The sequence below is a fragment of the Acinonyx jubatus genome, chromosome D1, assembly GCF_027475565.1.
Source record: "Acinonyx jubatus isolate Ajub_Pintada_27869175 chromosome D1, VMU_Ajub_asm_v1.0, whole genome shotgun sequence".
In the NCBI taxonomy this organism is placed as follows: Eukaryota; Metazoa; Chordata; class Mammalia; order Carnivora; family Felidae; genus Acinonyx; species Acinonyx jubatus.
The window spans coordinates 93886481-93902176 of NC_069390.1; the positions used below are offsets into that span (position 1 = coordinate 93886481).

At 44.9% G+C, this 15696-nt stretch overlaps 1 long non-coding RNA gene across 1 annotated transcript in view; it reads left to right on the forward strand.

Moving 5' to 3' along the window:
* Positions 1-8454: 8454 nt before the first annotated feature.
* The window catches only part of LOC128311912 (uncharacterized), a 62453-nt gene continuing 55211 nt past the window's right edge, over positions 8455-15696 (forward strand). The window contains exon 1 of the long non-coding RNA XR_008290600.1: positions 8455-9622. This is a non-coding gene — a long non-coding RNA (uncharacterized LOC128311912). The remainder of the gene's footprint in view (positions 9623-15696) is intronic.

Consider the following 15696-nt stretch of genomic DNA (forward strand, 5'->3'; position numbering starts at 1 on the left):
GCATCTATTATGTATCCTCCACTAGGTTTGATGCTTTCCCAACCTTAGCTTCTTTAAGTTCACGGTATCCCTGGGGAGTTTAAAGAGGAGGAAATCTTCTGGGAGGGGAGAGGGTATATGGCCACGGAGGCAAAGAGAGTTCACCGGATCGGCCAACTGAGCATACAACACCATGTAGAATTAGGAAGACGTCTGGGAAGCATTTTTAGGTGGAAAGAGGCAGTGGTGGTCCGATAGCCTCTCGGCTGTTGAGTAGTATTTCCGCAAGTTCCTTCGATGGGAGATGCCGGCCTTGACTCAATCTGGGATCCACCACCGTGTATTGTCCAGAGTTGGGCAAGTCCGTTCCCAGAGAGAGTTAGTGCTTAATTAGCTCTTTGCACACCACCTGCCTTTGGGGGAGCCACTCCACTTGAACAACACATCGAAATTCTCTTTTTGTTCCCCCACAAATCAGTCCTTAAAACTTTTGCAGCTTCAGCAGTCGAAAATCCCTGTAATTATCAGGCAGTATCCTGTAACTTAAAAACAGAATTTGGAATGAAATGCCTGGGATTTGGGTTCCGGCTCTGGAGTTTCCAAGCTGTGTGACTTCGAGTAAATTAATTTCACTCCCCTGTACCTCAGTTTTCACACCTGAGGACTGGAAGACCAGTGAGAACGGCCTCAGGTGGGATCACCATTAAAGTGAGTTTTAAACATGTGGCCTGCTTTACCTGTGGTTATTCCTCCCCCCTCAGCTGCTACCTGAGAGTTCTCGTGCTTTCTGCTTTTCCGTCCTAAAAAAAGGCTTCTCCTTCACTTACTTAGATGGGAGGTGGTCTTGCGGGCAGTGCTGGGCAAACTGGTTTATATCAGAATATTGGAAACTCTTTTTTCTTTTTTTGCCCAAGTTAACTTTGTATTTGCCAGATTATTGGAAGGTGGACGTCTTTGAAAAGACAGGGGAACCAGACAGAAAAATGTAGCCAGAGCAGAACTGGATCAACCATAGGAAGTTCCCAGATGCCATGAGAAATGGATAACAAACCAAGGGTACCAAACGAATTGTTGACACACGTCTATTTCCACATACTCCGTGAGAAGTTGGGAGAGCCGCCCCCCCACCACCCCGCCCCATTAGGACGGCTACTTAAAAGAAAATGACAAGAGTTGGTGAGGATGTGGAAGAATTGGAACCCCGTACCCTGTCAGTGAGAATGTAAAATAGTATGGCTGCTGTGGAAAACAATATGGCGGTTCCTCACAAAGGTAAACATGGCATTACCTGTGATCTATCAATTCCACTTCTGACCCACAATAATTGAAAGCAGGGTCTCAAAGAGAGATTTGAACACCCATGTTCATGGCTGCTTTATTCACCGTAGCCAAATGATGGAGGCAACCCAAGGGTGTTTCAGTGGTCGAATGGATAAACAAAACGTGGCGTATTTGTTTGTGGAATATTATTCAGCCTTAAAAAGGAAAGGAATTCTCGCATGTGCCACAACATGGATGAACCTTGAGGACATTACGCTATGTGAAACAAACCAGGCACACGCACACAGTTACTGTAAGATTCCACTTATATGACGTACCAAAGTAGTGGAATTCACAGAGACAGAAAGTCGAAGGGTGGATGCCAGGGGCTGGGGGCAGGGAAATGGGGAGTTATTCTTTTAATGGGTACAGAGTTTGAGTTTGGGAGGATGAGAATGTTCTGGGTATGGGTGCTGGCAATGGTTGCACAAAATGTGAATGTACTTAATGTCACCGGACTGCATATTTTAAAATGAGCAAGGATGGTAAATTTTATAGTATGTATATTCTATCACAATTAAAACCAAAAACCACTGAGAATGTAAACAGTCAGTGTAGTAGATAGTTTGTAGGGGCTTACCTACTAGAAGTATTTGTTTCATTACTGAAATTCAGCTGGTGGGAGAGGAAGATGAGGCTCAAACTGAGGAGGAAAAGTGAACTAAATCACTCAACAAACGCACTTCGTGGAAGTGGGGGGAAAAGAAAGGACACGGGAGAAAAAAAGAGGGCTCTTGGTACAGAGAAATGCAATTTCCAGAATTTATTATTATTATTATTATTATTTTTTTAACGTTTATTTATTTTTGAGACAGAGAGAGACAGAGCATGAACGGGGGAGGGTCAGAGAGAGAGGGAGACACAGAATTGGAAACAAGCTCCAGGCTCTGAGCTGTCAGCACAGAGCCTGACGCGGGACTCGAACTCACGGGCCGCGAGATCATGACCTGAGCTGAAGTCGGACCCTTAACCGACTGAGCCACCCAGGCGCCCCCAATTTCCAGAATTTCTATGTGTGAGGTTCTTAGGGGCGGGGTTTCTTGGGCACTGTTCACACAGCAAGGATGCTACTTTAGATCATTCATTTGGGGTGGCATTTAGGCGCTGATACAGATGTGGGGGTACCGAAAGCTCATGGGGCACCTCTTTTTGCTAGACCTTGAATTTCCTATTGGATTACATTTTTACCAGAGGCTACCTCTGTGAAAGGTCTGTGGTGAGTAAAACTGTGGACAGAAATTAAACAGAAATTAAACAGCTACTCATAATCAGGTAGAGGAGGGGAAAGAAAGCGGAACATGCAGTGAGCCCCTATTTTCTACCACGTGTTTATGGATACCGCCCTTTCAACCCTCCCAATTGCCTCTAGGTCCGTTTTCTAAAGGGAGCCTTCCCAAGGTCCTTTGGCTGCAGAGTGGCGAGGCCGGGACTAGAACCCCGGGTCTAAGTGAGAGCCTGAAGCTTATTCTGTTTCATCACACTTCGGGCTTTAGGCATTACGTTGCCTCAGTTAACTGTGTAAAACCATCCTTCCCTGCCTTTGCTGTCAGCAGCCATAGAGGGAAGTTTTTCTGGAACCACATATATGTCTCACACACACAGCTTCGGACCCTCCCAGGGGGCTTCCGGGGGGCGGGGGCGGGGGGAGTGCTGGGGGGCAGCATTAGCATCCACAATCTGAACATCATTTTTAATTTTCACAAATATTCGCATAGCAACATTTAACCTTTCCGGGGTGGGGGTTGGGGGGTGGGGGGAAGCTCCAGGAGCAGAGGTGTCTGGGGAACATCTTTTCTGCGGTGCTCTCTCGGGTTCAGGTGTTGGAATAAATGAACCCGGAGTGCACCGGCCCCTCCCTGGAAGGCTGTTCTCAGGCTCCTTTGTTTGGTTTATGTATAGCCATCAATGCATCATTCCTTCTGCTTCAGCTGTTTGAGAATCCCATCTTCTCTATTGATTTCCCACAGAACGTTTACTGCTCTCCAAGGTGTGACCTGTACCTCTGGCTAATTTATTTCTGTCATGGCTGTAGGATTTAGGAATGAAGGGGGGGAGGGGAGAGGGGGGGAGTGGGGAGAGAGTGATGTGTCCAAGATGTGGGAAGTGAATTCAGCATTGGAGCCCCCGACACGCCTGCCCGCGGCTCTGGAGGGCAGTTCTGTGCACCCAGCAAGGGGACTTTGTTTGAAAATCTGCTCGGCAGGATGGAAGCCCAACCACGGGGTTTCAGGAGGCCAGGAATTAGAGCAGGGCCCCATGGGGATGGAAAAGCAACGAAAGAATGTGTTTGAAAATAACGTCTTGACTGTCCAGGAGCCAGTCACCATATTGAGCAGTATGTGGTCGGGTTTTTTTTTTTTTTTTTTTTTTCTTTTTTAATGAAATGAAACTGCTACTGGGGTCAGGGAGGCGACCAGCGAAGTCATATTCTCTTCTTCATGGGATTTTTCAACAACAGGGCATCCGTGTCTCAGTCCCTGGAACTGGGATCGCATAGACCGACATGTGAGATATTAAATCGAACCACTTGAACATAAGCCCCCCCCCCTTGCCCTCCATGCCCACGATGCACCCGGTGACCCTTTCCGTGGTCTGATTTTATCAGATCACTATTCGAATGTCCACTTCGTTGTTGCCCCCCGTGGAGACAACTTCTGTCTTCTTAAGAAAAACTGGTGATAACCTTCCGCAAGGAAGGATGTAGATTATTTCTCATGTTGGCCTGGATGGGGACTCACATTTGTTGAGTGAGTGGAGAGGTCATATCTGAAGAGCACTTTAACGTTTTCAAGATCGGGGCGCCTGGGTGGCTCCGTCGGTTAAGCGTCCGACTTCGGCCCAGGTCATGATCTCACGGTTGGTGAGTTCGAACCCCGTGTCGGGCTCTGTGCTGACAGCTCAGGGCCTGGAGCCTGCTTTGGATTCTGTGTCTTTTCTTCCCTGCTCACCTCTGTCTCTCTCTGTCTCCAAATAAAGATTAAAAAAAAATTAAGAAAGAAAAGTTTTCAAGATCTTTTTCGTATACGTTATTTTATTTCATTTCCGGAACAAAGCTAAGAAGGAGGTATTGTTCTTTTCCGTGCATGCTTGAAGAAATGCTGGCTCATGGGCCAGCCTGTTGCCTCGCTGAGGTCACGTGGCTAATCAATAGCAAATACAGGATTCAAGTCCAGGGTGTCTGCTTCTAGGTTCCGTTGGGATTCCATGATACCTCAGGAGTGCAGGGGCCACGATATGTTACCAGGATCACCCACTGAGGAGTGGAAGCTGGGCAGTAAGTGGTATGAGGGCCAAAATTTGCCCAAACACTTAGAAAGCCACTAAGGGGACGAGTCAGAGCTGAACCAAACATGCAGGCCTCGAAACATCCACTCGTATGATTCATGCCTACCGTCAGTCCGTCTGAGGTATGATAAAGCCTTGGGAAGAAGGGTAAACCATTCATCTCATATACTAGCCTCCAACCCCACCCCAACGTGCATGCAGCTTCTCTGTCACTCTTTGGAGAGAATAAAATCAACTATCTACACATGTGTTATCATCAATTATAATATACCCTGGGCTGGGCGTTAGAATAGCAGTTTGCTGTGAGGCTGGCTAATGGAGTTCATGTCTATAAACTCCAGACAGTCCAGGAACCTCTCTTTTTTCCACAGTGTGTGGTGTAGAAGGGGCTTCTGTGATGTCAGTAGGAAAACAAGATGGCGGGGATGGGAGGCTGGTGGGTTTTCACAATTGGAACCCAGTCTACCCGTAACCGTCCAACTCTGGGGAAGAGGAGCCCACTTCATCTCGCCTGCTGGCCAGACAGGTAATCTCAGCACCCACCTCAGAGCCTGAAGGAACCTCAGAGCCTCAGTGTAGAGGTGTCAACTTGAGTCACTCCATTTTTAGAAACGTATGGCATGACACTACCATGGAAAGGCTTCGGTCCTGGGTAAGTACTTACAGTTAAAGAAGAAGGGATAGGGGTGCCTGGGTGGCTCATTCAGTTAAGTGTCCGACTCTTGGTTTTGGCTCAGGTTTGTGATCTCATGGTTTGGGAGATTGAGCCCCATGTTGGGCTCTGCACGTGTGGAGCCTGCTTGGGATTCTCCCTCTCTCTCTCCCTCTTTGCCCCTCTCCCGCTCGTTCTCTCTCCCTTTCTCTCTCTCTCTCTCAAAAAAAAAAAATAAACTTAAAAAAAAAAAAAAGAAGGGATAATCTTGGAGCCAAATTAAAAAAGTCCAGTGCATAGGACTAAGAGTAACTGTAAATATCCCTGGGATAGCTGAAGTTAGTTTGGTTTGAGACGGTCTGGCCTTTGAAAAGAATCTTCTTCTCTTCCTTTATATGTGGCACACTGCATTCCCGCCACCTGTGAGGTAACCTTTGTCTTGGGACTTAGGATTTTTGAGAGGGGAGGGATGCGCTACAAAATACACGCTCCAGAGAAAGTCACAGTCGCTTCCGTATCAACAGTGTGCGAGGCTGCGTTTCGCTGTTTCCCTCGCCAGGGGCAAATTTTATTTCTCTGCTCCTTTCCTTTCTGCAAGCAGGTTTAGGATACCGACACCTCCCTTGAAGTTGGCCTGAAGTAGCATGTTGTTCCAGAGAGAACTCAGGACTCACAGATTTTTTTTTTTTAATGTTTATTTATTTTTGAGGCAGAGAGAGACAGAGCATGAACGGGGGAAGGGCAGAGAGAGGGAGACACAGAATCTGAAACAGGCTCCAGGCTCTGAGCTGTCAGCACAGAGCCCGATGCGGGGCTCGAACTCACGGACCGCGAGATCATGACCTGAGCCCAGGTCGGCCGCTTAACCGACTGAACCACCCAGGCGCCCCAACACCGATTGTTTTTTAAGAAAGCCTGAATTTGCGTACGGGTTCCACAGCTTATGAGCTGTGCGGCTACAACGTGTAACTGTTAACAATTGATTTCTGCATCTGTAAAATGGGTCTGTTAGCATCTGTCCTAACTCACGGAGTTGTCGTGTTGAACCTCGAGAGACGGTGGGCGGAAAGGTGTTTTGTGAACTCGAGCGTACTGTCCGGGAAAGAATGTGCCCTGTATTCTTTTGAGCTCTTCAGACGTGGGGACAACTGGTGTTCTCTCAACGATCTCGGCTATCAGAATGATAGAATGTTCCAGCGTGTTTCCGCTTACCATCAAGACTTACTGGGGGCTATGATTTGGAACTCACCTACAGCTCACCACGAAAATGCCAGATACACACCTTGTCTCTGCTCTGTTCCACCTCTCCCTAACCCTTCCTGAACGTCCTGCCTCTGTGCTCTGAGAGTACGTCCAGCTCCCGTATCGGGTCCTGTTCTTCTTTGGAGACGTGCCTGGGAACCTCTTTGAGGGAAGCCTTCTCATCTCACCGCTCCTGGAGTTTCCACAACTGTTGTCACGAAGCGGCGTGGGGAGGGGCTGGCCTGTGTGCAGACAGCAACGGGGCTCTGAGTTGCAAATACCTCCACTCTCGGGTCGGAATGTAGTGTGTCATAAAGACAACAGACCATGTGAATTTTGAGTCTGATGATGCAATGGTGATGTAGATCTGCTACATGACGGGTTAGGTTTTTGGTGGGCTAATACGAAAACCTACAACCGTTTATACAATTGGGAAATGCTTTGTTGGGGAAATTGCCTTATGAACCGTAGGGGGCTGACTTACAAACATTGTATTTACAGTTCAGCTTGGTTAGGACTTGAGGCTTTTCTTCTCTTTTCTTTTTTAATTTTTTTTAATGTTTATTTTTGAGAGAGAGAGAGACAGAGACAGAGCATGAGCAGGGGAGGAGTAGAGAGGGAGACACAGAATCCGAAGCAGGCTCCAGGCTCTTGAGCTGTCAGCGCAGAGCCCGACGCGGGGCTCGAACTCACGAACTGTAAGATCATGACCTGAGCTGAAGTCAGATGCCTAACAGACCGAGCCACCCAGGAGGCTTTTCTTGACTCTGAATGTGCAAACCCTTCTTCCAATTTTAGTTTTATAGAAACATTGTATCATCGATGGAGTGAGTTACGACTTGGTTAGTGTGGGTTGCTGGAGGACCTCCAGTGCTGGGTGGCTGGAGACGGAGGGGGTCCCGTCCTGCCTCTGCCACTTACCGGCTGTGACAGTGGATTCCTCACTTACAAAATAGAGACGGTGATGATAATACTCCATGCACAGGGTCGTTGTTAGAAGTGGTTTGTGGAATAGAACAGGTCATACAAAGAAAGTTGTGACACTGACTTAGTGCAGTATAAACACAGCTTCCCATTTTTTTTTTTTTAATGCTTATTTATTTTGGAGAGAGAGAGAGAGTGAATAGGGGAGGGACAGAGAGAGGGGCGGGGGGACAGAGGATCCTAACCAGGCTCTTCACTGACCGCAGAGAGCCTGTTGTGGGGCTCAGACTCATGAACCATGAGATCATGACCTGAGCCAAAGTTGAATGTTCAACCAACTGAGCCACTCAGGCTTCCCAGGCTGTGACCTCTTTTGTTGAACAGGGAATGACTGGCTTCTAAGTGAGGGCTCTTAAGAGTGTTAATTGAGGGTGGGATGCTCAGAGAGCACTGGAGATCAAAAATTCCCACAGATACCTTACGTACGGATCAGGAGTTGGCAAAACTGTGCTAGAGACACACAATGGAATATTATTCAGCCGTAAAAAGGAGTAAAGCACTAACACAGGGTATGTTGTGGATGAACGTCAAGGGCATTCTGCTGAGTAAAAGAAACCAGTCACAAAAGATCATGTATTGTATGGTTCTGTTTATATAAAGTATCCAGAATAGGTAAATCCATAGAAACAGAGAGTGGATTGGTGGTTGCCAGGGGCTGGGGGGAGTGGGAAACAGGGCATAGCAGCATAATGGGCATGGGGCTTTCTTTGGGGATGATCAAAATGTATTCGAATCCGATACAGCACCACATGGAGAATGTACTAAATATCACAGAAGCGTTCACTTGCATATGGTTAATTTCAGGGGCGCCTGGGTGGCTCAGTCGGTTAAGCATCCGAGTTTGGCGCAGGTCATGATCTCATGGTTCATAAGATCAAGCCCCACATCAGGCTCTGTGCTGAAACTGCAGAGCCTGCCTGGGGTTTTCTCTCCTTCTCTCTCGGCAGCCCCCGCATTTTCTCTCTCAAAAATGAACTTAAAAAAACCACACACACACAAATAAAATAAGCAGCCAAAAAGAAAGTGGTTAATTTTATGTGCATTTTATGTGCCTTTAACCTCAGTGAAAAGAATTCTGCAGAAAACCCACACCTGAATAAGTTTACTATATAGGAAAGTTTTCTGGCTCTTTACATGGTCTTGGTCATTGGGTGAGTTTTGTGAAGAAAGGTCTCCTCGACTTCTCTACATTTTTTTCTGAAGGCAGTAGCGTCGTCTTAACACCTTGGTTTTCTGTGCCTCCACGAGTCCTCAAGTTCTGTTTTAGGTGCTGTTTTCATTTATTCACTTGGTGTCCCGGAGAATGATAATGAATATGTGATCCCGGACGGAGGACTGCAACCTGGCTGTGCAACTTTGTCAGGCATCTTAACCTCTCTGGTCTTAGCAAGACACCAATTAGATTATTTCTTGGGACTCGGAGTTTTACAGTGCTAGATTTAAGAAACGAGCAGTGCATTGTTAGGTTCCCTTTAAATATTCTGCCAGCTAATTCCTCTGGTTCTTTTACTTTGAATTCATTTATCAAACCTTGCTAGACAGACAGAAAAAAAAATTATACTTTGAATTAGCCTTCTTTTTTTTTTTTCCCATTAAATCTCATTAATGAGGAAAACATTCATTTCCATATCTATGGTCAAACTACTTTTGACCACAGGGAAACTTTTCTTCGTGTTTTTTAAGATAAAAATGCCCAAAGCGTGAAATTGATGTACTTTTAAGGTTAGAAAAGCCTCAAAAATGATTTTTATCTTTAATTATAATACGTATCAAAAAATAACGCACTACAATAACTTAATAGCCCATCAAAACACTATCTTCAAGGGTCATTTAGCATTTCCATGATAAATTGCTATTTTTAGAAGCTTATGTAACCAAACAAAGAATGTGTTCTTGGCTATGGCCATGAAGACAAGTTATTATCGTGGGAGGGACAAAGGAATCTGAGAGGCCCATGAGAGACGGATCCAATCGCAGAGGACATTTTATAGAGTGCCCTTTCTCTTCAGTCTCCATTTTCTGCAATCAGAATAATGTAGTGCATTTCAGAGGCATTTTCCTTTTTGAAGTGCTCTTTCCTCATTAGTTAATAAATACTCATCAATGAATTTTCCTCCTCATCTTGGAAGTTGGAGTAAAAAGATAATCGCTTTCTATTTCGTAAGTATGATTCCCTCTGGGACTTCCCCTCTTGTGCTTTTAATGGAAACATAAGAAATAAATGATACCTCCTCGTTTGAAAGGACCAAAGACTACCATTCCTTCCATACAGAGCCAGTGGAAATTTACTGCAGATATCAATGACCTTTAGCAACTACCCAACTGTGGTAACAGAAGGAATGTCTGTCTCCCATTACCAAGCTCTGTAATGCTTTAGTGTCTCCTGAGGACAGGTAGCTAGAAGGATGCCTTGGAGGGGGCGGGGGGTTCCTCGTCAGTGAGCTGAATATGGTACAGTTGAGCTGGGAAGAGGTGGTCTTTGTCTGAGCATGGGTCTTCAGTGGCCTCCGTGTCTCTGATTTCCAGGGTCAGAAGGGAATGGTTTCCGAATTTTCTATTCTTTTTGTGTTCTCTGCACTGTAGCAACTTAGTTCCATTTAGACTTGGCTATGATTTTCCCAGTTTCTGCTGCGGTGAATTGCATTCCACATACTTAAAGCAGCTCCTAGACCATTCTAGCTGCACATGGGTGGGGGAAGGGGTTCAGGGAAGACAATTTATAGCATAAGCTATGTCTGATTTGGTTTCTGCTGGCTTGTAGTTTATAGTAGCCTTGCCCAATAGGCATATAACACAAGCAACTAATGCGAGCCATGTGTGTTTTGTTAAATTTTATGGTAACCACATTAAAAAAAGTAAGACTAAGTAAGTGAAATGGATTTTAGTAATACATTTCATTTAACCCAGTGTATCCAAAAATGTTATCACTTCAATATGTAATCGGTGCAAAAAGTGAATGGGGCATTTTTACATTTTTTAACCCAATCAGTGAGTTTCGATGTGTGTTTGACACTTAACGACACATCTGTTTGGACTGGCCGCACATCGGGTATCAGCTGCGTTTCATGTGGCTGGGGGCCACTGGGTTGCATAGGTCAGGACTGTAGTTCTGGATAGACAATGTTTTAACGTATTTTTAAATGAAAAAAAAAAGCGTTCTGAATTATTTATCACCAAGTCAAATTCTGATGTAACTTACTTTAAGTGTTCGAGGCGTCCTTCTCGTCAGATTAAGTATCTTTTGTGTTTTTCAGGGGTGAGAGGAAGTTAGAGGGTCCCCTAGGGGAAGGGTTAATACATATTTTTCCAAAACTACAGTTCACTCTGGTGGTTACGTTCGGTACGGAAATGAACCACAGCCTGAATGAATTATGATCTCTCCCCCTCCCCATTTTGCTTTCTGTTTTGCTGTATCTTGAGCACCAAGAAATGACAAGACTGTTGATTTCAGATAGTGGTTAGGTTTTGACCGGGTTTCATTTGAGCCCAATCCTAGAGCAGCTGCGCTGTAAGTGGTTTTTCCACATACTCTTAGTTTTTTGGTATCATCATCTCCCAAGATAATCTTTTGTGCTTATTTTTATGTGGTTGTGTTCTCACGAAGAAAAAGGCTCCTGCTTATACCTGTGGCCTCTCATCTCAGTTCAACTGAAAAAATTCTAAAGGGCGGCAGCCATGACCAAAGGAGACAAGTGTCAAGATGGCTGCAAATCCCCTTCCAGAGGCTTGACGTCCCATTCTTGGGCTAAAGACCTCATTTTTTCTTTAGAAAAATGTCACCAATATTTGGTCTATCATTCCACCAACTGGACCTTAGGCCATTGGCACTTCTGATATCTATAGGGGAACAATAATTAATGTTGGTAATTAGTTATCTTTGAACAGTGACCATGAGCAAGGCACTGTGGTAGGTGCTGTGAGAGACCCAAGAAAGTAGTGCCATCCTCCCTTGTCCCCAAGGAGCTTAGCCTGATGGTGAAAATAAGCTCGATACACAGAGTCATGGTCAAGGTTCTTAAAGCGTTAGGGCAGAAGTGTCCGCAGGGTAGTCAGATGACCCTGATGTACTACAAGACAGAGTGAACAAATAAATATTTGCCAAGGCCCTACTCCAAGCCAGGAGGTTTACCAGATGCCAGTAACAATGAAGGTGAAGATGGGTTCTCTTTCTGAGGATCCCCTAAACTACTGTGAGATGGGGGTGAAAAACAGCCACCTGAAACGCCATGCGAGCTATGATATAATGGGGAGCTAGGACTACAGAAATGCAGAGGAAGGTGAGACCAATGCCTCCAGTCCAAAGTTGGGGTCAGATCTTGAGGGGCAATGCTGATAGGGCTGGTTTTCCAAATAGGAGTTCACTGGCCAGACAGGGAGAGGAAAACAGCCTGGAGAGAAAGGGACAAGAGTGAAGGTAAATGTGGTTCGAGGGCTGGGGAGACCTGGAGAGAAGTCGTATACTTGAGGAAGTTCAGTTCTCTAAAAGACAGTGGATTCTATCTTAGGATACCCGATTCCGGTTCTGCCTCTGTTATGTTCCCTACAATTCGTGGATGTTTAAGAAATTATTGTAGGTTGCTAAGATTGGGTAATCTTTCACTTTTATTTAAAAAGTAGCCCATCAGTGACTATTAATCACTCTAATGAGAGGCACCATGCCACCGTGCTTAAGTGCTGACTCTGGAAGCCAGGCTACCTGGCTTCAAATCCCAACTCTTCCGCTAAAATCTCTGATATTTAGCCTCTCGGTACTTCAGTTTGCTCATCTGTAAACTGGGAGATGAAAATAGCATTTACCTCAAGGGTTACTGTTAGTAATGCAACGAGTTATGATTTGGGAAGGGCATAGAATAGTGTCTGATTCACGGGAAGAACCCTAAATGTTTCCTAAATCTAATGAAAGCAATACTTAAAGTTCCAGTGGTTCTGCAATGGCAAACCAGCTGTCTGTGTGACTGGCATGTGATCGGGGAATTGTTGATTTGGGGTTTTTTTTTTGAGGGAGTGAATTTGTTTGCAGTCCAGCTGGTCTGAAATCAGTCAGTGGTATACACTGATTGATTAAAGCAGATTGGAGGAGACATTCTTGCAGTAGAACGATACAAGCTTTATATTTTATTTCCGTACATACCAAAAACACATTACAATTTTTTTTAACGTTTATTTATTATTGAGAGACAGAGAGACACAGAGCATGAGCAGGGGAGGGGCCGAGAGATGGAGAGACCCAGAATCCGAAGCAGGCTCCAGGCTCTGAGCTGTCAGCACAGAGCCCGACGTGGGGCTCGAACTCACAAACCGCGAGATCGTGACCTGAGCCAGTCGGATGCTCAGCCGACCGAGCCACCCAGGTGCCCCTAAAAACACATTTAATTGCTCTTGCTATCGAAATTTCCACTTCAGTGAACTTGCATGTGAAATATCTAGAAACACCAGTTATTTCCAAGAGACTATGTGAGAATATGTGTGCATTCTTGTTGGACCATATATGAAAATAGTGCTTTTGTCAGTAAAGGCAGAATATTGTCACATTGTAATGAGTGACTGCTTTGCATTCATGTAAAAGTTGCTTATTAAGAAAAATCCCAAACAGGCTTAAAAGTAAAGAGAATAGTCTACCGTATATCCATAATCTATCAATCATTTAGATTTTAACCTTTTTTTTTTTTTTTTTTTTTTTTTGGTTAAAGTATTTTGAAGGAAATCCCAGATATCATAGCATTTACAAAGTGTATTTTCTTGGGGCGTCTGGCTGGCCCAGTCACTTAAACATCTGACTTCGGCTCAGGTCATGATCTCACAGTTCGTAGGTTCAAGCCCCGCGTCAGGCTCTATGCTGATAGCCTGGAGCCTGGAGCCTGCTTTGGATTCTGTGTGTGTGTCTCTCTCTGCCCCTCTCCTGCTTGTGCTCTCTCTCTCAAAAATAAATAAATGTTAAAAAAATTTAGAAAGTGTATTTTTTTTTTTTTACATAACACAAAGCCATCCCACCCACAATAATCTTTCTTTGACATATCCCATCCATATTCAAATTTTCCCATTTGTCCCCAAGTGGCTTTTTCAGTTAATTTGTTTGAATCAAGATACAAACAAGGTCTACCCAGTGCATTTGGTCATCAGAACTCTTATGTTTCTTATCATCTAGGATGGTCTGTGCCCTATGTTGGTTTGAGTGGGTTTTATTATGTGATGGGCTCAGGGTCTCAGACCGAAGGAAGCCCTGTACTGGCCAGGTAGTAGGTGGTGGCCTAATTCACCTGAGGCAGAAAACCTTTGGCCAAGAAAGTTAAATTGTAATGTTCTTCCCACAAGGTTTAATTTCAATTATATGTATTGAGGCACTGAGCAAGGCACTAAAGACCCAGAAATGAATGAGACGCAATCACGAATCAGAGTTTCCGCTCTTTGATCAGGAGCGTTTCTGCGGTGTGACCTGTCAGAGGGAGAGATCTTGAGGTCGAGTGGGGAGTGTGGCTGCTTCCAGGGAAGCAATCAGTGTGCAGGTGCTACCGACTCTGGCTCAGGGCTTTTCTTTACAGTGTGGGAGTACATCAGACAGCCGAGAATGCTGGAAATTTTGTAGCCCAGTTGGGCAGGTGCCTAGTGATGAGACAGGAGATTCTGGGGTCTGCCTTCCATCCTAACACCATCTCCCCTAGCAACATAGTGTCCGAGGTTTTATTCCTCAGTGAGTATAAATTACCTCGAACCTTCACACCTATGCCAAGCACTGGATAGCATTTGAGAAATGGTTACTATTTCCCAGGAAGTAGAATTCTTAAGAAGGCACGTGTAGGGAAAAAAAAATTCCCCTTAGGTCTTTGCTTTAGATATGTCTTCTTCCTCCAAATTTGAAAGGGATTCCTAGAGGTGGTCAGTCTACAGGGAAGAAAGGAAGACGCTTTCTTTTCCTCAGGATCCTGTGTGTTAGGGAGAAAGCCTGTTCTGAACACCAGAGGCGGACCAAGAGAGCGTGGAGAGAGGACTGTGTGGGGTGGGAAGGTCTCTGGACTGAGATGTGGAAAGACCTGGGATTGCCTCCTTGTACGTCACTTACTGGCGACTTTAATTTGAGCACGTCTTTGAACTTGAAATCAGTTTTCTTATCTATAAAATGGGTGTAATGATGACTTTTCCATATGAAAGATGATGGTTTTGAAACTTTTTAGAATTTGCAGCCCCCTCCTTCTCCCCACCCCCAGGTAGGAAAGGAATGTTGTTACTGCTGTCTTAGGAGGAAGAAACCTGTCTGAATTCTTTGGAAGAACAAACAGCTAGGACGGTGCTGTGTGGGTCTCAGGATGGTCAGCCAAGGTCTTTGGAACTCAGAATGAAGAATGGTTTAAAACCATTTCCTTATTTCCAGAATGAAAAATGAAAGGAATCCTGAGGCATTTTTAAAATGATGTAACTTTGTCTCTATCTCTATTAGTGTAGTAGCAAGAAAAAAATTAAATTAAACTCACAGACCCTGAGTCAGGCTAAATTCATCCAGCGTTAGTGTTAATTAGGACAACTTCTGCTTCAATATAAAATAGGGTGATGACCGTGAGAAGTTGGTTTATTGAAGATAGGTATGAATTGGATAGACTACTGGCCCTTCCATCAAGTACAGAGGGCGCTGAACTCCGGGTTATGCGGTCAGTTGATTATTTGCACAAAAGTCATGTCATAAAGGCTAGTGAGAGAGAGAAGGGGAGATTAGGTATCTGACCTTCACACACCCGGGGGAGAGGTCAGAACACTTCAGGAAGGTGTGAGAGGAAGACAGATTCTAGAACCAGAGGAAGGTTTGAAAAGTATGAATACAACCAGCAAATATCTTCTGGTGCCTTCAAACTAAACTGGGGGGACCAGTTTTGGTTTTGTTAGCATTTCGGGTGCTCTGTCTATGGCTGCGTTCTAAGCATCCTTGGAGGGTCGGTAAACAAACCACACACACGTTGATATGCTCAAAGGAGCACTGGTGACATCTTCAGTAGAAAGCCATTGAATTCGAGGATCAAGGTGGGGGGTAAAGAGTCATCAAATGAGCAGAGTGGCGAGTTCCAGAGTAACAAAGCGATTGCTCGTGTAACAGCGTGTCGCATGCGTTTGTTTTAATAGTGTTAGTTGCGCCATCCAGAATAAGGGACGGTTTAAAAAATGGAGCACATCTCACATCTCGAATTTAAAAGCTGCCATTTCTGTTTCTTTGTGTCATCTAATTTTTGGATCCTAAATTGTATTTACTG